Genomic DNA, 27,958 nt, shown 5'->3' with positions numbered 1-27,958 from the left:
GTCAAAGGCACAATCTGGTGTGTTTCTGCCGACAATCTGGGCGCTCATGGATTCGGTGGCTTTGTGGAGTCATTTAGAGCAGGCTATGTTTGCAGATTCTGTCTGGCCACAAGTGAACAGTTTCAAACAACTGAAGTCAGAGAGGGAGAGTTTTCTCTGAGAACCAAAGTCAGCCATGACCTGCATGTACAAACTGCACATGACACTTCGAGCAGCCATTTTGGTGTTAAAGGTGGCTGTGTCTTACGTGAATCCCTGAATTACTTATATACAATCACAGGATTTCCTCCAGATATACTTCACGATCTTCTGGAAGGTATGGTTCCCGTGGAGCTTTCTCTCTGTGTTAAAGAGATGATTCGGCGAAAGTACTTCACTTTAGAGTATTTGAACCAAAAGATTGCATCATTCCCGTATCAGCACGCTGATAAAGTGGATAGACCTCACCCAATTCCCCAAACATTTGTTTCTCGAGGAACAATAGGAGGCAATGGGCATGAAAATGCCACTCTGCTCCGACTGCTTCCATTACTTGTAGGCAGTGTAGTACCAGTGGGTGATGCAGCATGGGCAGTTTTGATGGAGCTGAAAGAGGTGCTAGAGTTAGCATTGTGCCCATCATATACTGATGAAACCTTAGACTATTTTCAGTGCAAAATCAGTGATCATAGACAGGTACTATTAGAGGTTTTCCCTGCAGTTAAACTCTGTCCTAAACATCACTATGTGGAGCATTATCCCGCTCTAGTTAAGTGCTTTGGACCCCTGCTGCATGTTTGGACCATGCGATTTGAGGCCAAGCACCGCTTTTTCAAAAGAGTGGTGCATGACACTCAAAACTTCAAAAATATCTTGAAGACGATGGCAATCAGACACCAACACATGATGGCATATCATCTTGCTTCACCATCATATTTCAAGCCAAAAACCCAGGCATCCAGGGTTGACTCTGTTCTGGTTTCATCTCTACCAGCAGTAGCTCAGGTACACATTAGAGGACACACAGTTAGTGACACAATCTACCAGACATCAAAGGTAACCATTGATGGCACAGACTATGTCTGTGGAATGTTTCTCTCCGTCAGAGTCAGTGGTGGACTGTCTACATTTAGCCAAATAGAACAGATCTACCTTGTGAATAACGAGGTTTCTTTTCTGTGTCGAGACTATGACTCCTGGTATATAGAACATCTTAGGTCCTATGAGCTGTCAACCACACAACCACATCTGTCCATCTACCTACAGTCTGGTCTCAATGATACAGTGCCACTCTCAGCATACAAGATCGATGGTCTGCTGCTGCTGACTCCCAAGCGATTCATTCAAGTGAAACGGAACTGAGTCCAGCTAATGGTGAATAGTTATTTTATTAATCAATTATTGTGTCTTTATTCACTCGTTGTGTAATTGACCAGTTTATATTCTGTATAAGTTCATATTCTGTATATGTTAATAATGACGCTTTCTGTGTTGTGTTTATGACTACTAATGTATCTTCTCAATGATTCTATGTTATAGCTATATGATCTTTCTCTAATGTATAGTGGAATAGCTTACTCTGCTCGTTGTGTTTCCCGTTAAAGTAACAGTTCATTCAAATGTGGTCCTTTGGAAATCACGTGGAGGCGGAGACAGCGCTGCGGGTGAAAACGGTCTGACCGTTGCTTTATTGGAATATCCAACAGCTTAATCAATCAGGTTTACAGCATCAATTATTCTATTTCTAATCAGCTCGTCTCGAAGGTTTCTTCTCGGCTCTGTTCTCGAACTCTGGTGGGGTGGATTCTCCGTCACTGCTTCTCCGTTCTCTCTGCGTGTCTCTCTGCGTCTCGGTGTCTCGGTGTCTCTGTCTCCTCCATCATTCAACCTGTAGGTTTTATAGAGAAGAGAGAATCCCCCCCCACCCTGGCCCCATCCAGTGCCGTCACCCCAGAGAGCCTGCTTTTCTATTGGCTAGAAGGTCTCCCCTCTAAGTGAGTCATTTGGGTCTTGCGAAACAGCGTTACAAGGTGACCTTACAGAGGGGACAGGAACTAGTCTTCTCTTAGAATGATCTACCCAAGTGTCCCTGAATGCGACCCTCATACCGATTGAAATAATGGCCTGTTTGGACTGCTTAGCTAAAGTAAACAGAACTCTGGTGCTGGCCTTCAGGCCTGACTTAAAGTTAAGTATTGGGCCCTCCATCCCACTTTGTTGTGTGGGGAAAGAGGTTTCATCCTGTGGTCTCATTACATCTGTATGAAACGATCACCCTTCCTTTGAACTGTGGGGCTGTGTAGTCATAAAATCTCTTCTAAACCTTACACAAACACGTTTTTCTGCTGGTCTCAGCTTATTTGAAGGCTATCCACATTTGTCCTTCCCTGACCTGTATTCAGTGTTTCCCCTCCGTACATCTCAAGGTAGCTTTTGGCCATCTGTCACCATTTAGACTGAGGCCAGTTAACAGCCTTCTTGTTGACTCAAATGTATGGTTAACCTAACAGGTGATTTGGCATGGCTGTGAGTCTCTACTTTTCTAAGAGAAAATAACCTAGTTCTTTGCTATTTCATATATGTGCATAATTTCTATTGTTTAATTTACAGGTTTTATTTAGATAAATATACGACAATCCACCCATATAGCACCAATATGTTCTAAATTAAACATGTTAAACCATAATTATCATTTTTGCTAATATTTTCAAAAAATTCAAAAAATCCAAAATTTACACAAATCGAACTACCAAACCCATTTCCGTCTGTACAGTTACAAAATCATCATTCACTCTTTCCGTTGGCTTCTTCCCCAGTCACACACAATATCAGTTATTACTATGACTTTAGACTAAGAAAGCTGTTCCTGTTTTTACAAGGAAACACTCTTTCAATAACAGCTTTTTTGTTTAGACTATTTTATCTATGTTTACTTAGCTTCAATGTGTCTGTTTTGTGTAATTGACTCTGCAAGAAAAGATTAATACATCCTACCCAAAAGATTAACACTCTAAACATCTAGGGAGATTCAAACAAGCAAACATAAATCATCTCTTCTCCTTGAAAAGACCACTGAGGCCTCAATTATTCTTCGCTTTCATCCCTGTCAGTTATCCCTGTTTAAACCTCCTGAGGTCTTTACGGCTACCTCGTTTTGACTGTTTTCTTCTTGTTGTATTTTGTGCTAACCACAGCCTCTTCTTTGTTGTATGCAGTTTTTGGTACTGCTCCGATTTTCCACAGAAGGAAACGATTTTCCCTCTGTAATTTTTTGCATTTTGGATTGTTATTTACAAACACACAATGGATTGGAAGTTCTCTTTTCCGCACAGATACATCTTTACTGTTCTGTATTTGACAACAATCTTTTTCCAAATTCGTTATCTATATATTCCACAGCTTCAATTGTTAATATTCAATCAAATCACCTTTGTCTCATTCATTTTTGTGCTGTACTATTTTACTAGATTAAATATCTCAAGTTCAACACAATCACCACTTCCACCCTTGAAAGTGGAATAACCATTTATTACACTATCAATACCTTGTTTCCAGACAGCCTCCTCGGTCCGGACAGCCAGCTCTAGACGAGGCCAACCACCAACAGAACCTATGTGCATGGTAACAAACCACAGTCCCTTTAAACACACAACCCACACACTCCGCCAGCCTTCAACAAGCCGGTGCAGAGTCTCTCATAAGCCAATTATCAATTTCACATGTCTGCACCCTATTTGTAAACTATTTGGCCAATGGCGACCAAAATCTACAGAGCTTACCTATAAACAGAGAAACATGTTCGCCCAACACTTACCAAACCCAAAAAAGTGACACAACCCCCCAGATACTACTCCTGGACTCTCAATGAGCGGAAAACTAAATCATGAACCAGCTCCCGTCCACCCTTAGTTTCCAGCCCATTATATTAGACATTCCTACCAGTCCCGCTGTGTCACCACCACCTGCTATCCCCAACCGGCGAGAGATCCCTCCCAGCCAGTCAGTTCCTAACAAAAATAGAGTGTCAAACAAAAACAAAGAAAATTGCAAACAAACATAAACAAAAATTCGTGAGTGCCTTCATGCAACACACCCATCAACAGAATTTCTATCAGCTAGAGGCATAAATACCCCCGCATAATCCCTAAGAAATAAAAATTAAAAATTAAAAAGAAATGAAGTAAAGAAATTAATGTTTTTTTTTTTTTTTTTTTTTTTAAGTCTCCTTGACCACCCTTGGATCAAGTATGTATAATCACTACTAAAATAGTCCTTTTTTATTAACTCTGTTTAATATTATGTCTAATATCAACTGTTTAACCCTTCTCTGACACCGTCTGGTTCAGAGTTCACATGACCACAAGAGCCATTGCGGTGACCATTTTTCTCTCTCTCTCCAATCTGTGCAGCCGGGCCAGGCTGCACAGGTGGGAGATACCAAAAATCGTCCACCATACCATTCTCCCTTACGTTTTCCTCACTGCCACAGCAAGAGTTGATCAGACACACTGTAGCAAAAAGGAAAACCCATGATTGGTCTATTAATTAACTGTTAGTCCGATTGGCTCATGCATCTGTCAGTCATTTCATCTCTCTTTGTTAGTTGCACATCCATCTTAGTCGCTTCCACTCATAATCTAATGTACCAACGCTTCTATATATTTTTTATTCTATTTTTATTCTAATCTAATCAGGAGCATATTTTATTATTCAATCTATTCCATCTTTACCCTAATCAGTTGCATATATATTTATTCTGCCGGTGGCCTCTGCAGACATGACCTTTGAAAATGACCTTTCAGTCCACAGATCCAGCAAACCTGTCTGTGTCCCCTGGGTTGTGGGACCCGGTGGGTCGCCCGCCTGTGATCGGATGGCCCTGGGGACATCGGGCCCAGAGCATGTCCTCGCTGTATGCCATCATCGCCATGGTTCCCTTGAGCCTGTTCTGAGGAGAAAGCCACGTACCTATTTGGTTCAGTCACAGGTCTTTGAGCCTGTTGTTGGGAGGGGCCCGCTACCAGTTCAGACGACGAAGCACACGGCATTGCTCGGTCCCGGTTGCCTAACACCGACGCCCGAAACATGATCTCAATAGCTGTCGCTTCTAGTAGTGCAGTCTTTCTTGCCAGTTCTTGTTCCAATCTCTGAGTCTCGTGTGCGGCTAATTCCGACGCCCGAAGCAAGACCCCAATCGCTGTATTATCTATCAGTACATACTTTCTCGCCCATTCTTGCTCCACTCTCCGCGTCTCGTGTGCGGCTTGACCGATCTCCAGCTGTGTCTTCATCAGATCTCGATGAACTGCCTCGTGTTGTTCGAACGCTGTCACAAACGCTCCCTTTTGTCTATAGGACAACGCCTCTTCCCCCATCTCAGCGCTGGCGGATTGACTTCCCATCGCTGGGCCCCGCCTCTCATCTTGGCTCTGGTGCTGAGGGGGTCCTAGACAGGGGGAGCTTGCTGGCTGTGGACACTGTACTTGATACCGACCTTGGTTTTTCCCACGCCCACTTCCTCTGTTCTCCCCTCGAGGGCCTCCTGTCGTGGATAGATAGCTCCACTCACATTCTCGAAAAATTTGTCCGAGCTTCCCGCATGTCCAACACACAAGTGACTGTGCTCTGGATCTCTTCGCACTCCCTCTTTTGTACTGATAGGGGGGGTGGAGGAAATCTGGGCACGGGACACAGGTGGGCTGTAGAAACTGTTCATGTACTATCCCATACCTGTTGTCGGTCTCTATTCTCGCCGCACGGCCAGCATCAACTCCCTGGGACTGCCGTAACAACATCGCTCTCCTCAGTTGCTTTCGTTGCCCCTTGGTTAACTGCCAGTCTCCCGCAACGGACACTTCAGCGTGGATCGGCTCGGGTAATCCAGTTGTCTCTGGGTCGCTTGCTGCAACGACTCCCTGTGGCGGAGTTAAAGACATTATTTCCAGTCTCTCCGTCACACTGGACTCCGGAGGGGAGTCGATCTCATTCAAGTCAATCAGGTTAACGTCACTGTTCAATTCGGTCAATGTAATGTCTGCAGAGGTTATCGGCATTACCCCACTACCGGCATTATTTCTTTTCATCACCTTTCGTAATCTCTTTTTCTGTTTTTTATTTTTGTTTCTCAATCTATAACGGCCTCCTTTTTTATACTTAAATACAAGGTTTTGTAAAGGCCTGAATCTCTTTGGCCATGGCTTCTTCACTTCTATTGTGATATTTCCAGTCTTTGACATAGACAGATTGTCTACTTTTGCTATTGTTATTGCTTCTAAACCTTCAGTTGTTTCTATCAATGTTCCACTAAGGTGAACTTCCTGTGTACCCGACATTGTCACCACTTCCAAACACACCTGCAATCACCGTTTGGAAGAACAAGTTTCTCTGTGTCCAAACCTATTTTTCGCTACTTGAGTTAAAATTCACCCACACTATCAGATTTATACCGGTGCAGACAGGGATTGACAATTTTCTTATCATTCATACTATACCAAGGCTCATATAGCCATTTCCCCAATTGGTATTGAAATCGTCAGAGCCCCAGTCCTCGCCGAGCCTGTGCAAAAAGAAAGCAAAAACATAACACTTAATACAGTGGCATTTCCCTTGTCATTTCCTCAATATTTATGCATTGGAAATGTCGGGCATTCCTATACTAATTCTTCTAGAGAGATTCGGTGTGATCTACTTGAATATAACGATACGGCTTTACTTGTTTTTGTCCGTTTGTCCAACCGGAAACTGGAGGTTCCAATCCTTTGTGTGTTCCTTTCACCTTTGGTTCTCTGGGGAACATAATCATTAAGTTCCACACAACCTATCAATTCTAACAAATGGTAAACTTGGTTAGCCATCTGTTCCAATTTCTTTTTGCCTTGTTGAAATTGTCATAATTTATACTTTAAATGACTGCTCCGCATATTAACTATGTATAAATGTAATATTAACTTCCCTACTTGCTTTCTACTATGAAAATCAAAAACTATACTTCTTCCTACATTTCTCACCACATTTACATCTCACGCCTTCATCACATTCTTCATACTACACCATTCTACATTATTTTTCCACACATACCCCCTCACACCACCAAAAAAAACCTTTTGGTGGCGTCACTGCTCCCAACCACTATCACGGGAAAAAATTAATCTTTTAGCAACTTAGGTCACTAAACCCCTGACCGTTACATAGCCCAGTTGTCCACGTTATTAAATCCATGAACCCCAGTACTATACCCACCGCAACATTTCCCATGATCCCTGAATCCACAGAGACCCGTCATTTCACAGCCCAAAGCATCTTCCCTCAGTTTCGAACCTGAACGAAAACACCCCAAGCCCCCTTCCAAGGAATATCACAACTCGTCCAACCATCACCTGTACCGGCACCCACTTCACATACATAACAGCTACGTAGTTTAAAACAACCACCCAACCAATAACACACAACAAGACGCAAAGCCAACCCTGCCTCCAAGGACCCCAACCGAAGGGGGAAACTAGGGGACTGGCACCTTCCCTAAAATGAAAAACAAAAAACACGCCACAACCGTCTCTAACCAAAACCAACCTAATGTAAAACCCATCTCCCTTATAACAAATGCTCAAACCCCTTGCCCCCAGCCCAAACACACACGCCACACTCAAGAGGGCCAGTCTGGGGGTTGGAGGGACCCCAACTAGAAACGGTCCGTAACGTACCCACAATCCATTTGAAGGCAAGGCATCGAGGGGGGGCGCACGTGGAGAAATGAAGGGAGGGAGAGAAGGAGAGACACAGGGAGAAATACAAGGAGAGACAGAGGGGGGGAGAGACATACATACGGAAGAGGAGTTCCCAAACGACCATGAATATTAACTTATCCTACCGTAAAGTAAACACTATTTTAATACAACCACTGCCTCAAGCCCACCATAAGGGCAACCTAACTCGAATACTCTAACTAACTGCATGTCATGTATGTCCTGATGAACCGAAACAAGAAGAAAGTCTTTCCCTGGTCTGCATCCCCTTAACAATCGTGTGTATTGAGCCGTACTGTATTGCACCCATTCTGATAAAGCTTTCAATCAACCAATCAATCAACAGAGTCCATCTGGGAGAGAGGGATAGACAGAGGGAAGGGGAGATACCGGGAGGGAGGGAGGGAGGGAGGGAGAGCGGGAGGAAGACAGGGAGGGAGAGAGGGAGGACAGATGAAGGGAGGGGGGGCACAGACAGATGAAGGGAGGGGGGAGCTATGACGGGAGGGGGGGCACAGACAGATGAAGGGAGGGGGGGAGCCATGAAGGGAGATTTATTTATTTTCTTTCTATATTCAGAATCAACCAGCAGACTTCACCGTATAGCCTGGTCCAGTTAACCCACAGCTCAATACAACTAATGGTCTTTGCATGGAGTTCCTAAAAGCCACCACTATACCCCAAGGGACGGAGAGAGGGAGAAGGGAATGGGGGAGGGAGGGATGCAGGGAGAGAGGGAGGGAGGGAGGGAGAGGGGGAGAGAGGGAAAGAAAAAGAGAGACGGCGAGACGAAGGGGGGAGGGAGAAGGCAGGCCGAAACCCCACCTGTTCAAAAAGGCCTTCGACTGTCAGCCTCCTATTTTAACTTTATCGCCCTCGTTTTTTAAATCCTCCGTTTATTCTATGTTTCTAATTAACCATGTTCTATTTCTTCCCTATAACTGTTTTAAACCTGTAGCGTAGCACTCTGGGATCCCATCGAACAAAAAGCGCATCACAAATCCAATCCATTATTATCACTATCATGTGTGGCTGCCGTCCTGGCGGACATCTGTGCTCTACCGAGTGCACCCTTCTAGTCCAGCGAGAGCGCTGACGCTCCGTATTTGAGCAGGGTTGCCGTCTGTCAACACAAGTTGGAACCCTGGAGGAAGCGACATAAGGAAACAAATTGCCAATAACTGTGAAGTTATCTTCGAACCCGTATCAGGAAATAAGCCTCCACACACCTGGTTAAATTAAATGCGAAACAAGACCTCATGTGCGTCTCATGTTACAAACTTGTCCTCGTGAGCAGAGCGCATCACAACTACATCTAAAGGTGCATTGTTTGCAAACATTAGAACGGACACGTGACTCATACGCACACAGGAACGGGAGAGAGGGAGGGAGGGAGAGAGGGAGAGAGGGAGGGAGGGAGGGAGAGAGGGAGGGAGGGAGAGAGGGACGGAGGGAGAGAGGGACGGAGGGAGGGAGGGAGAGAGAGGAGAGGGAGGGAGGGAGGGAGGGAGGGAGGGAGGGAGGGAGGGAGGGAGGGAGGGAGGGAGGGAGGGCAAAGAGTACTATATCTGCATGGGGGGGCACACACTATGGTATAGAGGGAGACGATATCTCATCTCTACAGTGGGGCGGGGGGGGCACACACCATAGAAGCTATGAAGGGAGAGACTATGAAAGAAAGGAAGTATTCCAGGGAAGGAGCTGTACCATAGGGAGCTCACACCATATAATAAATGGAAGGACGGAATGGAATGTGGTACCCACTATGATAGTGCAGGATGGATGGAAGGGGGGAGGGGAAGGGGGCACACACTATGATAATGCAGGATGGCACCCATTATAATAGTGCAGGATGGCACCCATTATAATAGCGCAGGATGGCACCCATCATAATAGTGCAGGATGGCACCCATTATAATAGTGCAGGAGGGGGCACACCCTATAGGGAAGGCTACAGTGGGGAGGGGGGCCCTGATACTTCTAGTATCCTCTCATATACTGTACCATTTTAGCCATAAAAGGGGAAAAAAGGAGGGAGGGAGTGGAAATGGGAGGGAGGGATGGAGGAAGAAAAGGAGGTGAGGGAGGGAGAGAGAGAGAGAGAGGAGAGGAGAGGAGAGGAGAAGGAGGGAGGGAGAGATAGAGAGAGAGAGAGAGAGAGAGAGAGAGAGAAAGAGAGAGAGAGAGAGAGAGAGAGAGAGAGAGAGAGAGAGAGAGAGAGAGAGAGAGAGAGAGAGAGAGAGAGAGAGAGAGAGAGAGAGAGAGAGAGAGAGAGAGGGGGAGGGAGGGAGGGAGGGAGGGAGGTGAGGGAGGGGGTATGGGAGGGAGGGGGGGCGACCTAGGGAGAGAGGGCCAAGCAACAGCAGAGGTGTATCCATTTCAAAGACAACACCGCCCCCTGCTGTCTCTATTCGCACATCAACCCCATTGCCCCACAGTACTCCCAACGTCCTGCAGAAGGCGCCCTCACCCTCCTAATAACAAGCGCGTCATCACGCAGCCACACCCCCCATGACGTCAGCCGATGTGCTCACACAACATGAACCCCAATTCCCAGAATTCCCTGTACCGAATCGTAGTCCGCCATTAAGGATGGCTTCCCGCGAGACGTCGCCACAGGCTTACGTCACGTTTACACACACCCCGCTGTCAGCCAAAATAGCATCACGCGATATTCCCCGAGACTCCCAGCATGCAACATTGTTAACACAGGTAGCTTTAGCATGTTAGCATAGTTAGCTTAGCATTTTTAGCATAGTTAGCTGTCCACTGCTAACACCATTAGCTTAATACTGTTAGCCCAATTAGCTTAGCTCAATGTTGCTATCGCTCGATTAGCCTAGCACGGCTAGTTAGCTTAGCCTAGCCCCTACAACCCTTTTCCTATACGGCCCACTATCATGTTGATGTGAGCGGCACAACACATCGCGACGTCTTGCACAACCCAGTCATACTCTATAACATAATTTCAACTTTATTAAGCATTCGTTTATAAACCCTACAGTAACATTTTCTAGTTTGCCCGCCCGTCCGGCCCCGGCCGGCTCCGTATTTTAAATCTAACGCTCCCGATCCAGCCCCGTATTTGAAATCTAACGCACCCCCTCTAGGCCCCCACCAAGCAGATGCTCCTAGTGACATCATCAGTGGTGGCCGCGATCTGCCATTTATTCATCGAAGCAGAAGAAGAACCCTGCTTTCTTTGATCTTTACCACATTAAACCACGACCTCATTACCACTGATTCAAACAATTTCAAAGAACGTGACACATCCTTTCGGTTCCATCTCACTCGCCATTCACTCAATTCATTCGATATCGCAACGCAGCGTCCATACGGTATGTACGACGTTCTCGCGGACAGTGTTATGGTGTCCCCGCGGCCGTTTCCGTCCCTAGAGTTATCATAATGATACAAAAAATACTGGCATCCACTCCATAAGTCATAACCTCTAGCAGACTCATTCACACACATTCTCTCTCATCCGCACAGTTACACTCATACTTCCATTCAGCAACATAATCATTCTTAGCACTGGTTAACCTTATACATCATGTAGCACCATTTGGTAGCCTTTCAGCCACCATGGATGAAGCTATAAGTTCCGTCATCCAACACATCAGTCGTACTAAACATTATTAGCCCCAAGCATTCCCCGTTAGCTTGCAACGTAGCTTAGCATGTATTAGCCCTGCTTTGTATAGCAGTAGCTTCCCGGGTATAAAACGGCTTCATTCCGTATTCTGCAGCAATATAGTAATCCGCGACGTTTAGCGTTATGAAGACGTACGTTTGATCACAGCTATGATACCATGCATGTGCCATCCTATTTCATCTAAACAACATATATACATTGTTACATACCAAAGTCCTTATTTAATGCCTCATCGCTTCTAAGTGCAGTTTTTTAGTTCGAACATAAGCGCAGTTCTTTATAACCCCCCAGTGCACAAGTGCTAATTTTTCCGAGGTTTAAGAGGACTACCTTACGCGCTCCAGATCTCTTGTTCCGTAAGAATTAAACGGATTCGTACGACGTCGATTTGTCTTTAGCAACGTACAAACCAGACGTCTCTAGTTATTGTCATTGCATTTGAACCTACGATTCTAAACAAGAGTCTCTGTCGCCTAACCTGGCGCAATCCTCCAGCCCCTCAGCAGTGCGCGACCTGAACTATATTATTGTCCAACCCGATCGCGCCAATCCCCTTCATTTCATTAGTGCCGATACGGCTGTGCGCTCAATCGTTTAACTCGATCGCGCCAATCCCCTTCATTTCATTAGTGCCGATACGGCTGTGCGCTCAATCGTTTAACTCGATCGCGCCAATGCCCTTCATTTCATTAGTGCCGATACGGCTGTGCGCTCAATCGTTTAACTCGATCGCGCCAATGCAACCATTCCCTACCCCTGTTCGAAATCTGCCCAAACAAACCCCGACAATACAGACACATCTCCAACTCACCGTTTGACCTCTGCTGGTTGTTGTTGCTCGAGGATGGTGTAGTCAGGCGTCGTTGCTCTGCTCTGAGAGTTTTTGAAGTTCTGTTGTGTCCTTGTCCTGGGTTCCGTTCGGATGTACAGCCCGGGCAGTCACGGCGCCAGATTAATGTATCTTCTCAATGATTCTATGTTATAGCTATATGATCTTTCTCTAATGTATAGTGGAATAGCTTACTCTGCTCGTTGTGTTTCCCGTTAAAGTAACAGTTCATTCAAATGTGGTCCTTTGGAAATCACGTGGAGGCGGAGACAGCGCTGCGGGTGAAAACGGTCTGACCGTTGCTTTATTGGAATATCCAACAGCTTAATCAATCAGGTTTACAGCATCAATTATTCTATTTCTAATCAGCTCGGTGTCTCCGTGTCTCTGTCTCCTCCATCATTCAACCTGTAGGTTTTATAGAGAAGAGAGAATCCCCCCCCACCCTGGCCCCATCCAGTGCCGTCACCCCAGAGAGCCTGCTTTTCTATTGGCTAGAAGGTCTCCCCTCTAAGTGAGTCATTTGGGTCTTGCGAAACAGCGTTACAAGGTGACCTTACAGAGGGGACAGGAACTAGTCTTCTCTTAGAATGATCTACCCAAGTGTCCCTGAATGCGACCCTCATACCGATTGAAATAATGGCCTGTTTGGACTGCTTAGCTAAAGTAAACAGAACTCTGGTGCTGGCCTTCAGGCCTGACTTAAAGTTAAGTATTGGGCCCTCCATCCCACTTTGTTGTGTGGGGAAAGAGGTTTCATCCTGTGGTCTCATTACATCTGTATGAAACGATCACCCTTCCTTTGAACTGTGGGGCTGTGTAGTCATAAAATCTCTTCTAAACCTTACACAAACACGTTTTTCTGCTGGTCTCAGCTTATTTGAAGGCTATCCACATTTGTCCTTCCCTGACCTGTATTCAGTGTTTCCCCTCTGTACATCTCAAGGTAGCTTTTGGCCATCTGTCACCATTTAGACTGAGGCCAGTTAACAGCCTTCTTGTTGACTCAAATGTATGGTTAACCTAACAGGTGATTTGGCATGGCTGTGAGTCTCTACTTTTCTAAGAGAAAATAACCTAGTTCTTTGCTATTTCATATATGTGCATAATTTCTATTGTTTAATTTACAGGTTTTATTTAGATAAATATACGACACTACTCCTTAGGTCCTTGAGCTGCTGTCTGTCGACCGGACCACATCTGTCCACTGTCCATCTACCTGCAGTCTGGTCACAACGATACAGTCCCACTCTCAGCATACAAGATCGATGGTCTGCTGCTGCTGCTGCTCCCAAGCGATTCATTCAAGTTTCCATAGCACAATGGCAGCTGCCTCCCCACAACCCATGATCCTTCGTGTTGTTGAGCCAGACCGGGCTAGAAAATTTAAACTCAGTTCACGACCCGCCTCTGTTGATGCACTGATCACGATTATAAAAGAACAGTTGGAAATAGACCTTGACTTCAGTTTGCTGTATGAAGATCCAGACTTTGATGGGAAACTTACTTCCCTTGATGACATTACGGAATTGCCACAAAAAGCTGTTGTGCACATTTCACTTTCGCTCGACTCCAGCTCTCTCGCATCTACTGATATACTTTCAGATATGTCATCTCCAGAACGTCTAAGCAGATGGCCTCCAGGTCCTTTTCCAGTTCCTACATTTGCATTCGATGTTGAGCTGAAACTTAGAGACGGAAACAACGAATTTGAGAAGAACAAGAGACACCTTAAGTTGACAAGAGACCTAAAGCACGACATCTTAGAAAAGCTTGCATCTACAATGTATGCTTTCAAGGCTTATCCAAGTGATAAAGAGATAGCAGTGGCTTCTGCGGCTCTTGTCGCCAAACATCCCTGCTTGAAGGAAGCAGGATCTGAGACCGGCTGCAATGGATGGAAGAACAGCATCAAATTCAAGATGGGCAATTTCAGGAACAAGCTGAGACGGGCAGGATGTGAGGCGGTCACTGTAAATGCTGGAAAAAGAGGTAGAAGCAATCCTGATGGCGAACCTTCACATTCCAACATTAAAAGACACAAGCGAGCAGAAGTAAACTTCCTACCCAACTATCCCCAAGGAGAGGATTCCTTGAGGCTTGAGCAGTTGAGGCAGACAATTGCTGAAGAAGTCAAGAAGACTGAGAAGAACCTGCCCCTCATTAGAAAGCTGATGCAGACCACATTTGCCCTGCGCCGACAGACCATAGTGAAGTCCAGCCCACCAGTGAAAGAGCTCATGGACCTCTGGCCTGCTCTCAAAATGGAGTCTGAGGTAATATAGATAAGCTCTCTCTTTCCTGTGTTAACATTTGGCACATTCTGTGTGTTTTAAAGTGAAACTTGTGATTCTTAAGCCTGGTTTATATACTCTAGCGGCGCATCTGCGTGTGTGTTCTTTGCGCCCCCCGCGAGCTAGTCATCAGCGACCGATTCCGCAAAGCATGTAATGACATGCTTGACCAGAAATCCCGCCGTCATGCTCTGAAGCCCAAACCAAACAAAGTAAGAGATCCACCAAGTTGAAGTGACTAATTGATGTTGATATACTATATTGTCCTGCTGTTTTTAAATATAGGTGTATGCAGAGTTCCAGCTGATTACCAACCAGAACCTGCCCAACACATTCTACGCTGAGCTTGACCGCCATCTTCCTCGACTGATGACGTTATTCAGACAGAAGGCGTCCAAAACTGGGAACACAGCAGATGCTTTGGCTCACATTTTAAAAATCCACGATGAACAGGTGAATAGATTATTATACATGTCATAGGTCGAACCTCTGTAACATTGAACAGGTTCAATGATTCAAATGAGCTTTTGAATTTTACAATTAGTCCACCATTGTGTTTGCCATTTTTCTGATTGCATTAAAGATGTGAACATGTTATTTGTGGACATATCTGATTAGACTGTTTAAAATCCGCTTTGTTCAGTAAACATTTCCATATAATACAATTCTTTTTCTTCTTCTTAATCTTACATCTTAATAGGAAATCCATGATGTTCACACCAGGCGTACCACTGTTCTCCATGCCCTGCCTGTGTATCTGCATGAGGAAGTCGCTGGATTTTTCAAAACCTGCACAGTGAGTCCGAGTAAAAATAATTTACAGTACAACTGTATATTAAGTGAACAGTTAATCAAAATGCTAAGTATCAGTCTTCCTTCCTTCCAGGTCTCCCTTGTGAAAGAGATATTTGATCTCGACGGGACTAACCTGGTTAAATAAAAATAACCTTCTCACCAAAAAAAAATTTCTAACTAAAATATAAACAACTTACAAACACAACTCCATATACTTAGCTTTGTGCTGCACTTTGTAGAAACCATGCATTTATTTGTGATTATTATGTCTCTTTCATTCCTTCAGGACACGTCTGATGAGCCAGAGCTTCAGGGTGTTGCAGTGGCCCTCCTTACTGTCATCAGTGACGACCATGACACAAGTCCAGTTCACTACCAGCCTGTGACAATCTCTGTTGTCATTGAAAGTCACATCATGATCAGCCTCCCCAGATTTGGTGATTCCTTCCTGGTAATGTTTGGACTAATCTATGCACTACACCTCAGCTACCCCAAGGGACTTACCAACACTTTTGAATTCATTCAGAAGATTTTACTAGGTCTAGAAGCTGGTAAACTGTCGCCCAGGTTGCAGACTCTCAAGAATGACTTGATGATGCAATAATTTTTTTTTCTTCTGATTTTTCAATGGATTTTCTCCCCGTCCCAATTAGTCATTGTGCCAATCCCCCCCCCCCCCCCCCCCCCCCTCCCCTCCCCTACCTGCTGCTGTATGCATGTTCTCCTACGAGTCGGTATAAGGGCGTCCCGAGTCGATCGCACGCTTCCCCCGAGACATGCGCCGACAGCCAGTGACGTCTTTTCACTTGGCAGCGAGGGCTCTCATTGGTGAAGTGTAACGCGTGGGAGGGCACGCTATCTCCACCAAGTCCTGCCCCGCTTAGCAAGCGCCGAGACCTGACCTGTAGGCGTCGCTGTCCACAACGCCAGATTCCCACCCGCCAGCTTCCCCACCCCCTAATACTGCCGAATTGTATTAGTGTGAACGGCCAGCCAAGCTGGTGACAACGCAGGGAGTTGGATTCGAACACGCGAATCCAGTGTCTCCAGCGTTGGTGACGAATGCAATCTCCGCTACGTCACCTGACCGCTCTTGCATTAAACTTTTGAAGGTATTATTTTGACATGACAAGGAAATTAATACCTCACCCCACATCCTTCTTTCAGATGAGTTTCTATTCCTTACTGTAATCAGTGATCATGACACAAGTCCAGTTCACTACCAGCCTGTGACAATCTCTATTGTCATTGAAAGTCATATCATGATCAGCTTCCCCAGATTTGGTGATTCCTTCCTGTAATGTTTGGACTAATCTATGCACTACCCCAAAGCACTTACCAACACCTCAAAAGTGTGTCTATAGAAACTCATCTGAAATGTCTTGTCATGTCAAAATAATACCTTCAAAAGTTGCTGTACTACTTTGCAGATGTTCAGCCAATAGGTCCAAACTACTCAATGTACCTTGTTCTTTATTTTTTATGTAATATGTTTACATTTGAGAGTTTTACAGTTCGAATTTTCTTAACCGTCTATAGCTGGCATTATTGTAATTTCATCCAAGTAAGTTTTAGAGTTGAAAGAGTTTATCAGAATCTCAAAGGCAACATCCAAGTCCCAAACGTTTGTTTCTCGAGGAACAATAGGAGGCAATGGGCATAAATGCCACTCTGCTCTGACTGCTTCCATTGCTTGTAGGCAGTGGTAGAGTTAGTGTTCTCAGTACAGAGTACAAGGCGATATACCAGGAGCCATAAACGCAACACAGAAGCGTTATTATTAACATATACAGAATATGAACTTATACAGAATATGAACTGGTCAATTACACAACTAGAGTGAATAAAGACACAATAATTGATTAATAAAATAACTATTCACCATTAGCTGGACTCAGTTCCGTTTCACTTGAATGAATCGCTTGGGAGTCAGCAGCAGCAGACCATCGATCTTGTATGCTGAGAGTGGGACTGTATCCTTGAGACCTTGTAGGCAGTAGTATACTGCCCTGTCAAGGGCTAACCGCAGTAACTTGAAAAAAGTAAAAATTTAGTTATGAGTGAAATTGACCTTGTCAATAAATGTTTTATCTTGTGACCAAGTTTCAGATGTTAATGTCGCTCAGTTTTGGAGATATGGGGTTTTAAAAACTGCAGTAACTACAAAATCACACTCAAAACCCAGGCAGACCGCAGTAACTTCCAAACAGTGAAAAATGGCTTTAAAGTGTTTTGACTTGCCATCCAAAATGTGTTATAGGTAAATAGATGATAGTACCCAGATTTAACATGTATTAATGAAGTAATCTTTAGGCATACAAAAATATGACATAATTATTTTAATTAACCCCAAAAAAGCAGATATTGCACTCTGCTGCACGATTTCCTTAAATAATTATACAGGTAATGTACAGGCAAAGTGCAGTAACTTCAAATACAATGTTGTTTTCCCTCCAGCTTTCATAACTTAACCTAGCCATTTTGAAAATGAAATTTAATACCTGAATATATTGGAATGATGATGATCCAAATAAAATGGCTAGGTGAAGTTATGAAAGCTGGAGGGAAAACAACATTGCATTTGAAGTTACTGCACTTTGCCTGTACATTACCTGTATAATTATTTAAGGAAATCGTGCAGCAGAGTGCAGTATCTGCTTTTTTGGGGTTAATTAAAATAACTACGTCATATTTTTGTATGCCTAAAGATTACTTCATTAATACATGTTAAATCTGGGTACTATCATCTATCTACCTATAACACATTTTGGATGGCAAGTCAAAAAACTTTAAAGCCATTTTTCTCAGTTTCACTGTTTGGAAGTTACTGCGGTCTGCCTTGACAGGGCAGTATAGTTAGTGTACTGTATAGTGTTCTTAGTACAGAGTACTGTAGTTGTTGTGAAGGATCAGATTAAACCGAATATATATATTTATTTATGGATATATATTTAATAGTATTTGTATATCGTTTGATATCCCTTGTATATTCCTTGTACATATACACTGAATATCCCTTTAGTCTACTAACAGCCCATAATAGTTTCATTCTCTCATTGGACAAGAACTTGGCGCCAGCAGCCAAGCCCCTTGGTTCAAGTTCAATCGTGCCGACGAACATGTCGTTACTAGCCCGGTTCCGCGTAGGAATACGTCTGGCGAAGTACGAATGGTACTATTTGTTCACAGCGCATATATATATGGCGCAAGTAAAGTAGAACTTTCCTTTTTAGTCCCTTAGCCCTTAGTTCTTTACCCTCCAACCTAGTGGCAAGACGTTAAGCCTCACCCACGATACACGTGTGGTGCAGTATGGTCAACTTGGCCTCAGAATGGCATTGAGACATTGTGTGGATTAATAGTTGAATTGTCATAGTTTGGCACTATACCGTCGAGTGGGACGTATTTCTATTAAGTTAATAATAGTCTATTATGTATGGTGCATCGTTCGGTTAGAGTTATAAAGTGAGCAGTACCCCCATCGTTTTCCTCGCGTTATCTAGAGTCTTAACCAGGCTGGGCAGACCACGTGTGGTGCTTTCATCCGAGGAGTTCTGGGCTAGGACGAGTGGACCTGCACATTGGATTACCTTACCCGGACGACGGCGAGCCCTACACGGCTTGGATTATCTACTTGCTTTGGGTGCTTTGATTTATGCCATGGATAACAGCCAACACTGGTGAGTGTTGGAACTACCCCCCGAGAGGAGTCCAGGTGAGACGGCGCTCTACCCCGAGTGAGGTCGCCTCACGTCTCTTCGTTGTGGACCGGCAGCTACCGTCTACAAGAGGGCCCAACTGTATTCATCTGTGGACCAAGGTTCTGTGGGCACCGTGTTCAGCACTCTGAATTCTCCCAAGAAATCGTTGGCCAGATGGGATATCGCCGGCGGCTCTCCTAACCCCCCCCCCCCCTACTGACTTACAACCAGCAGGACCCCCTTTAGTATATCCAGCTATAATCATTAAGTACCCTCGCTATAGTTCCCTAAAGAACCAGGTTGTATACTTGCTTCCTGCGTAACCAGAGATTGGACATTCAATATTGATTTGCCTACGAATACTCATTTGCCTTACAAGTGCATTCAAATCATAAATGTCATTACATGAACGTTGTATATACCCTTTGCTATATATTAAATATTCGACGGATACATTTGTGTGGACTTGGTTTCATGGTGGGAAAGTGTTCATCATATCTATATCATGTACTGTGTGGCCAGTAGTTAAAGTACATAAAGCGGTAGTGGTTTAATGATACCATACTTATCAATACAGTCAGGGAATTGTACCCCTCAGTTACAATTGGTCCTTCGAGCCGGAGGGTAACTAGTGTAATATTAATATAGTGTTATTAATATTGAAATGGCCTATGATGAACACTCCACGAAACGGTCCTCCTAACGTAGAATGCCCGCGGCGCAGACGACAGACACCTCAGTACTTAGAGGATTATGCTGTCAGTCAACTACCTAGCCTTCGACAAACGGTAAACGCGGTAAAAGTAGAAAGTAAAATTATGTCTGACCTTAACGACCAGGTTACCCCGACCACAGAGGCCCTAGTGGGTTCTAATGTAACTGACCAAGCTCACGGTGGGGACCAGGAGGGAGCTGACATGCCTTTACCCCCCGCCAATACCGAAGAAGTAGTCCCCGACCAGCCCCGGGAGGAAGACAACCCTACAGAGAGAGAACTCTGCACGGAACAAGATGAGGAGAGCGCCGAGGAGATAGAGCTCCAGGACTCCCCAACGAGTACAGCCAGGAGCGGCTCACCTCTACAACCGTCTTCCCCCAGCGAAGCGGAGAGGATGCTATCACAGGCGTTCCTCGTCAGCCTGACAGCCTCTACCGAACGCGATCGACTCCAGGGTGAACGCGATCGACTTCAGGGTGAACGCGATCGACTCCAGACGCAGCAACGGAGCGAAGAAGAGCGCATACGCCTGGAGATGAGACGCCTTCAGACGGAAGAGAATATGGCAAGAGACCGAGCAGACACCCAACGCGCCGCTGACGGTGCCCAAAGAGAGGCAGAGCGCGACCTCGCTCTCATCCAGCGCGAAACCGAGCGCGACAGACTACAGGGCGAGCGCGACAGACTACAAGCGCAGCTAATGGAGCAGCTGATCACCAAGGCAACACCCTCTCCCTCCGCCAGGGGTTCAAGGAACTCGTCGAGACAACAGTCAAGGGCAGCATCCCCTAACCGAGCAAGCGACCCTGAACTTGACCGACAGACCAAGCCTATACCCCCCGCAGACCCCCTTCCCCGACCGGTCCAAGCGAGACCCAGCTACAAGGAAGGAGCGGCATACACTGCGGAGAAGCTAAATAAACGACTACAGGATCTAGAGGACCTGATAGAAGAAGAAGAGGGAGAGGAGGAGAACCAAGCCCGACGACAGCACAGTACTCCACCGGACCAGGAGGTCCAGTACAGCCCAGGCTATACCCCCGCGGCGCTGCGCTACAGACCCCCGACTCTATTCACGGGTGAGCATGACGCACGACCAGCCCCGAGGAATAGCACCTGGACCAGCGGGCCATGGTACCCTGCCGGTACCAGCCCACAGAGAGGCGCAAGAGGAGACTCGCCTAGGAGGCCTCTCCCCCAACGCTCGCCGATGTATCAGCCATCCACGGCGTCATACATTGGCACACCGACGTTTCCAGACTTCACCTATGAGAATCGAGCACAGTACACGGAGCTCCGGATGTGCTTAGAGACAATGATGGTGGATGTCGCTGATGAACGCCACAAGTATGCAATATTACTGAAGCACCTGAAAGTACCCCGAGCGCACAATATAGCGCTAGCCTATGCCACCTCTACGACCCCATACACCGCGGCTCTAGCAGCGCTGGACCAGAGATATGGACGTATATGGGATTACGTAATCCAAGAGATAAGGCATATTGACCGCCTACCCCCAGCAACAGACAATCGCTCATTAGACGACCTGTCTATAAAAGTGCAGTCCCTGGTAGGGATGCTGGGAGCGCAACGAGAAAAGGGTATGCACGAGCTATACGCCAACTCTAACGTCGAGAGGATTTTAGAGAAGCTGCCACCCGCCAGACAAGAGCGCTTCAGGCGGCAGAGAGACCACCGTGATCCTAACGGTCCCGAACCATCCCTCCTCGATCTAGCCGACTTCCTGGCGAGAGAAGTCAGCAGCCTACGACTGGATACGTTCGTGCGGAGCACACCAAGCTCCAGAGAGGGACCCAGGAGAATAAACGATGGAAGAAGATCGGTGACTGTCATGCACCAATCAGAATCAGTACCGAGCAGTAAGAACCACAGTACCCCCTCGAGAAAAGAGAAGTGGAAGATGGTGTGCCCGTACTGCGAGAAGGAACACTGGCTGTCACAATGTGACCTGTTCACAAAGATGAATGCAGAAGAAGTGAGTCAATGGATAAAGTCCAACAGGCGCTGTTACCGATGTGCGCGCAGTCACATGGCAGCCGAGTGCCGCCTAAAGAAGAGGTGCAGTCGGTGTGACGGAGCCCACCTAGATGTCCTACACGACAGTAACAGAAGAAAGCCTGCACCTGCACCATCGAGCAGCACAAAGGCAAGTGTCATGTACATTGACCCCGCCAGCAGCAGCGGCGCCCAAGTGCTCTTAAAGGTAGTCCGTGTAACATTGAGCTACCAAGATAAAGTCATGGACACTTACGCCGTCCTTGATGACGGGTCAGAGAAGACCCTTCTGCTCGCGTCCGCTGCGGCCCAGCTGGGACTGCGGGGGAGCGAGAACCAAATGACGATTCGGACAATAAGAAGAGATTTAAAGACGATAAAAGGCGAGAATGTCTCCTTCACTATCGCAGCAAGCGGGCAGCCAGAGCGACGGTATAGGATTACAAATGCTTTCACCAGCCAAGAAATAGGACTATCACAGTACACCTACCCCATCGCCAAACTGATGGATAAATATGTGCACCTGCGTCAACTACCTATCCCGCTCATAGACGGCGCCACCCCGACCCTGCTGATAGGCTCCGACCATGCAGACCTCATAGTCCCGATAGACCGGGTCCATACAGGACCCAGAGGCTGTCCTGCAGCAGTCGAGACCCGCCTAGGATGGACATTACAAGGCCCCCTCGCTAAATCTCTCAACCGAACAGCAGCCACTAGCTGCCTCCACTCCAGAGTGACAGAAGAAGACACCACTCTCCTGCAGCATGTCGAGAGGCTATGGACACTAGAGACAATGCCCTTTAAGAACTAAAAGAAAGACATTCGTTCTAAAGAAGACATTTACGCCATAAACCTCCTCGAGCAAAGGACAAAGAGAGTCACAGTCGGCGGAGTGATGAGATACGCAACTCCACTCCTGAGGCGAGAGGGAATGCCCACCTTTCACGCCACGAAAGAAGCTACGGAGCGGTATCTATTGAACACAGAGCGGCGCCTAGCCAAAGACCCTGCTCAAGAGAGTGTGTACCGCGCTGAGATTGAGAAGCTAATCACAGCGAGACACGTGACAAAGATTGACATTAAAGAGGCCGATCAGACGACCGAATCATGGTACGTGCCGCACCACAAGGTCCACCACAACGGCAAGGATCGCATTGTGTTTAACTGCAGCTACCAGATCGGATCCCAAAATCTGAATAAAGAGCTCTTGCCCGGCCCCACACTCGGCCCCTCTCTACTAGGCGTGCTACTACGCTTCCGCCAGGACAAGGTGGCTATCAGCGGGGATATCAAAGGGATGTTCCTGCAGGTGAGACTAGTGGAGGAGGACAAGCCCCTGCTGCGGTTCCTATGGAGAGAGAGGATCGGAGATGAGCACCCCGCCATCTATCAATGGGAAGTCCTCCCTTTCGGAACTACATGCAGCCCGTGCTGTGCTACATTTGCACTGCAGAAACACGTCGCAGAGGACCCAGCAGCAGATGAAGAGGTCCGACACAGTGTGAAGAACAGTTTCTACGTGGACAACTGTTTACAAAGCGTTTCGACTCAAGAAGAAGCCGAGGCTCTCCTACTCAAGCTACGCGCCTCTCTGATCAAAGGCGGCTTTGATCTCAGGCAGTGGGCCAGCAGCGACCCGCACGTATTGCGCAGCCTCTCCCCCGCGGACAAGGCTGCCAGCAGCGAGACCTGGATGGCGACAATCCCAGGAGAAGCCCAAGAAATGACACTAGGACTAGTCTGGCGCTTCAAAACAGACTCGCTCCACTATAGACACAAACCCCTGACCACGGAGCAGGGAAGGTCGACGGCGATACCGACCACCAGACGGAGTGTGTACAGAACACTCGCCAGACAATATGACCCGTTGGGATGTATTCTACCTTACACCACCAGGGCAAAGATGATTGTACGAGCACTATGGGACAAGGACCAGGGCTGGGACGACCCAATACCCGCACCCCTTGCCTCCACATGGAGAGAGTGGGAGACGGAACTCCGCTCACTCCCAGGCGTCAATATACGCCGTAGCTACTTCCCACCCACAGTGAGGCCAGAGACATGCAAGATGGATCTACACGTCTTCAGCGACGCCTCCGAAGTAGCCTATGGATCAGTGGCCTACTTGCGTGCCCAAGAGAAGGGAGGAGAGATACACACCGCCTTCATCCTGGCTCGCTCAAGAATAGCCCCACGAAAGCAACAATCTATCCCGCGTCTAGAGCTCTGCGCAGCCCTAGCAGGAGCGCATCTAGCCACGTTAATCCAACGTGAACTCACCATTCCGGTGCACAGAACAATCTTGTGGTCAGATTCCACGACAGTACTCACATGGATCAAGTCTGATTCATGCAGATACAAGGTCTTCGTGGGAGTCAGAGTCACAGAGATTCAAGAGTTAACAGAAGCAGCGAGCTGGCGGTATGTGGACACCAAACACAACCCAGCTGACGTCATCACCCGGGGAATGTCCCTAGATGACCTTACCCGTCACAACATCTACAGTGACGGACCAGAGTTCCTCAAGCCCCCGGAAGGAGAGTGGCCTACGCCCACCCCACGGGAGGCGGGTAAAGAGGAGGCTGAGAACAAGAAACCTATGTTCTGTGGACTGAGCACAGTCGCCTCCACAGACCCCAACATAGATGATTGCCTCACCCTACAGAGTGCGCAACTAAATACATTTCTGTGGCACCACCCAGAGATTCAGCCCACTGCCGACATTTCAGCAGCTGACTACGAAGAAGCAGAACTTCTTCTACTACAACGAGCCCAGAGAGACTCGTTCCCCGACGAGCTAGACTGTCTACAGGGAGGAAAGCCTGTCCCATCAGACAGCAGATTGCTCCACCTGGCACCCGAGAGCGACGCCCATAATCTCACCAGAGTGGGTGGTCGTCTGCGGAGGGCCCCCAATCTACCGGATGACGTTAAGTACCCGATAGTCTTGAACAGCCGACACAAGGTCACAGAGCTGATCATAAAGAAATACGACGAGGATGTACACCACGCAGGAGCAGAGAGAGTCTTCGCGGAGATCAGACGTCGCTATTGGATACTTCAAGGAAGAGAAGCAGTGCGACGCTTCCAGCGAACCTGTCTAGACTGCCGAAAGTGGCGCGCGCAGCCCAGCATACCCCGGATGGCTGACCTACCTCCCTGTCGCCTCCGACTCGGCGACAAGCCATTCCACTCCACAGGCATGGACTGTTTTGGCCCGTTGTATATAAAGAAAGGAAGAGGAACCGAGAAGCGGTGGGGTATTGTATTCAAATGCATGACCACCAGAGCGATACATATCGAACTCCTTCCAACCATGAGCACAGACTCATTCCTTATGGCCTTCCGAAGATTCACATCACGGAAAGGAAAACCGTCTACATTGTTGTCTGATCACGGGACAAACTTCAAAGGCGGAGAAAGAGAGCTGAGAGAGAGCTTCCAAGCTAGGGGCCCAGAACTTAAGACCCACCTCGCTCCATCCCAGATTGACTTCCAGTTTAATCCCCCGAACGCACCCCACTTCGGTGGAACCTGGGAATGAGAAGTACGTTCTATAAAGACAGCCCTGTACGCCGTGCTTGGGGCCCAGACTGTAGCGGAAGAAGTCCTAATGACAGTCCTCACGGAGATCGAGGGAGTATTGAACTCCAAGCCCCTCGGCTACGTCTCCAGTGATATAGCAGATGTCGACCCAGTCACCCCCAACACACTCTTGATGGGGCGGCTGGACCCCGCGCTACCCCAGACAATGTACAGGCCTGGAGAAGCGAACGGCCGAAGAATGTGGAGGTACAGTCAAGTACTAGCTGACAAGTTTTGGAACAGCTTTCTACTCCACTACCTACCGTCTCTACAGACCCGCCAGAAGTGGGTAAAAGAGAGAGACAATTTGACAGAAGGAACAGTCGTCATGATTATCGACCAGTCACTACCCAGAGCTATGTGGCCGGCTGGCCGCGTAAGCAAAGTGATCACCGGTGCCGATGGCAAGGTCCGAGCAGCTGAGGTGCTCGTCCAAGGGCGAACTTACACACGACCCGTGGCGAGGCTAATAGAACTGCCCAGACTCCCAGACACTATCGATGACGACCATGACCCCATGACTTTGTGAGTTGACTGACCCTTACAGCGGACCTTGAGTGGTAGACAGTGCGGTTAATCTGTCTCTGCTTAGCTAATTAGGTGGGACTAATTAGGGGGCGGCTGTTGTGAAGGATCAGATTAAACCGAATATATATATTTATTTATGGATATATATTTAATAGTATTTGTATATCGTTTGATATCCCTTGTATATTCCTTGTACATATACACTGAATATCCCTTTAGTCTACTAACAGCCCATAATAGTTTCATTCTCTCATTGGACAAGAACTTGGCGCCAGCAGCCAAGCCCCTTGGTTCAAGTTCAATCGTGCCGACGAACATGTCGTTACTAGCCCGGTTCCGCGTAGGAATACGTCTGGCGAAGTACGAATGGTACTATTTGTTCACAGCGCATATATATATGGCGCAAGTAAAGTAGAACTTTCCTTTTTAGTCCCTTAGCCCTTAGTTCTTTACCCTCCAACCTAGTGGCAAGACGTTAAGCCTCACCCACGATACACGTGTGGTGCAGTATGGTCAACTTGGCCTCAGAATGGCATTGAGACATCGTGTGGATTAATAGTTGAATTGTCATAGTTTGGCACTATACCGTCGAGTGGGACGTATTTCTATTAAGTTAATAATAGTCTATTATGTATGGTGCATCGTTCGGTTAGAGTTATAAAGTGAGCAGTACCCCCATCGTTTTCCTCGCGTTATCTAGAGTCTTAACCAGGCTGGGCAGACCACGTGTGGTGCTTTCATCCGAGGAGTTCTGGGCTAGGACGAGTGGACCTGCACATTGGATTACCTTACCCGGACGACGGCGAGCCCTACACGGCTTGGATTATCTACTTGCTTTGGGTGCTTTGATTTATGCCATGGATAACAGCCAACACTGGTGAGTGTTGGAACTACCCCCCGAGAGGAGTCCAGGTGAGACGGCGCTCTACCCCGAGTGAGGTCGCCTCACGTCTCTTCGTTGTGGACCGGCAGCTACCGTCTACAAGAGGGCCCAACTGTATTCATCTGTGGACCAAGGTTCTGTGGGCACCGTGTTCAGCACTCTGAATTCTCCCAAGAAATCGTTGGCCAGATGGGATATCGCCGGCGGCTCTCCTAACCCCCCCCCCCCTACTGACTTACAACCAGCAGGACCCCCTTTAGTATATCCAGCTATAATCATTAAGTACCCTCGCTATAGTTCCCTAAAGAACCAGGTTGTATACTTGCTTCCTGCGTAACCAGAGATTGGACATTCAATATTGATTTGCCTACGAATACTCATTTGCCTTACAAGTGCATTCAAATCATAAATGTCATTACGTGAACGTTGTATATACCCTTTGCTATATATTAAATATTCGACGGATACATTTGTGTGGACTTGGTTTCATGGTGGGAAAGTGTTCATCATATCTATATCATGTACTGTGTGGCCAGTAGTTAAAGTACATAAAGCGGTAGTGGTTTAATGATACCATACTTATCAATACAGTCAGGGAATTGTACCCCTCAGTTACAGTAGTGTTCTAGTTATCATTCTGCAAACATAGCCTGCTCTAAATGACGGATGGTGCCTCTGACATTCTGACTAACTCTTTCAATGAAAACACCATCTTGTTCCATGATACATCATGGAGCAAATACATGCAGCTGCATTTCCATATGTAGGTATGTGCACTATTAACAGTATTGCCAGCTGTATAGCATGTAATGTGGATTGGTATTTTGGTTCCACATTGGCAGGACCCAATATACAGCACAACGTTTGTGAATTTTACATGTGCCAAGCGGATTGACAATTTTCAGATAATCTATACATTTTATTCTGTACTGTACATAGATACACTGTGTTATCCCAACGGTCACAATAGTTGCCGTCAACATGTTTGCTCATTCTATGACCACACTATACAAATTTGAGTAATTCAGCCAGGATGTAAACGGCTCTGGTCATGTGCACTGCACATATTGAGACCCTTTATTATTTCAATATTTGCTGGAAATACATTGATACATCATTCAGTAACATTTTCAGAGCCTTATAACAAACATTATTACACTATTGTGACCAGAGGGATTAAATGTGTAATATACATTACATTGTATGTACATGTTATAACATGCATGTATT

Source organism: Notolepis coatsorum, assembly GCF_963971535.1.
Source record: "Notolepis coatsorum genome assembly, chromosome: 14".
In the NCBI taxonomy this organism is placed as follows: Eukaryota; Metazoa; Chordata; class Actinopteri; order Aulopiformes; family Paralepididae; genus Notolepis; species Notolepis coatsorum.
Note: the sequence above shows the minus strand (reverse complement) of the source record.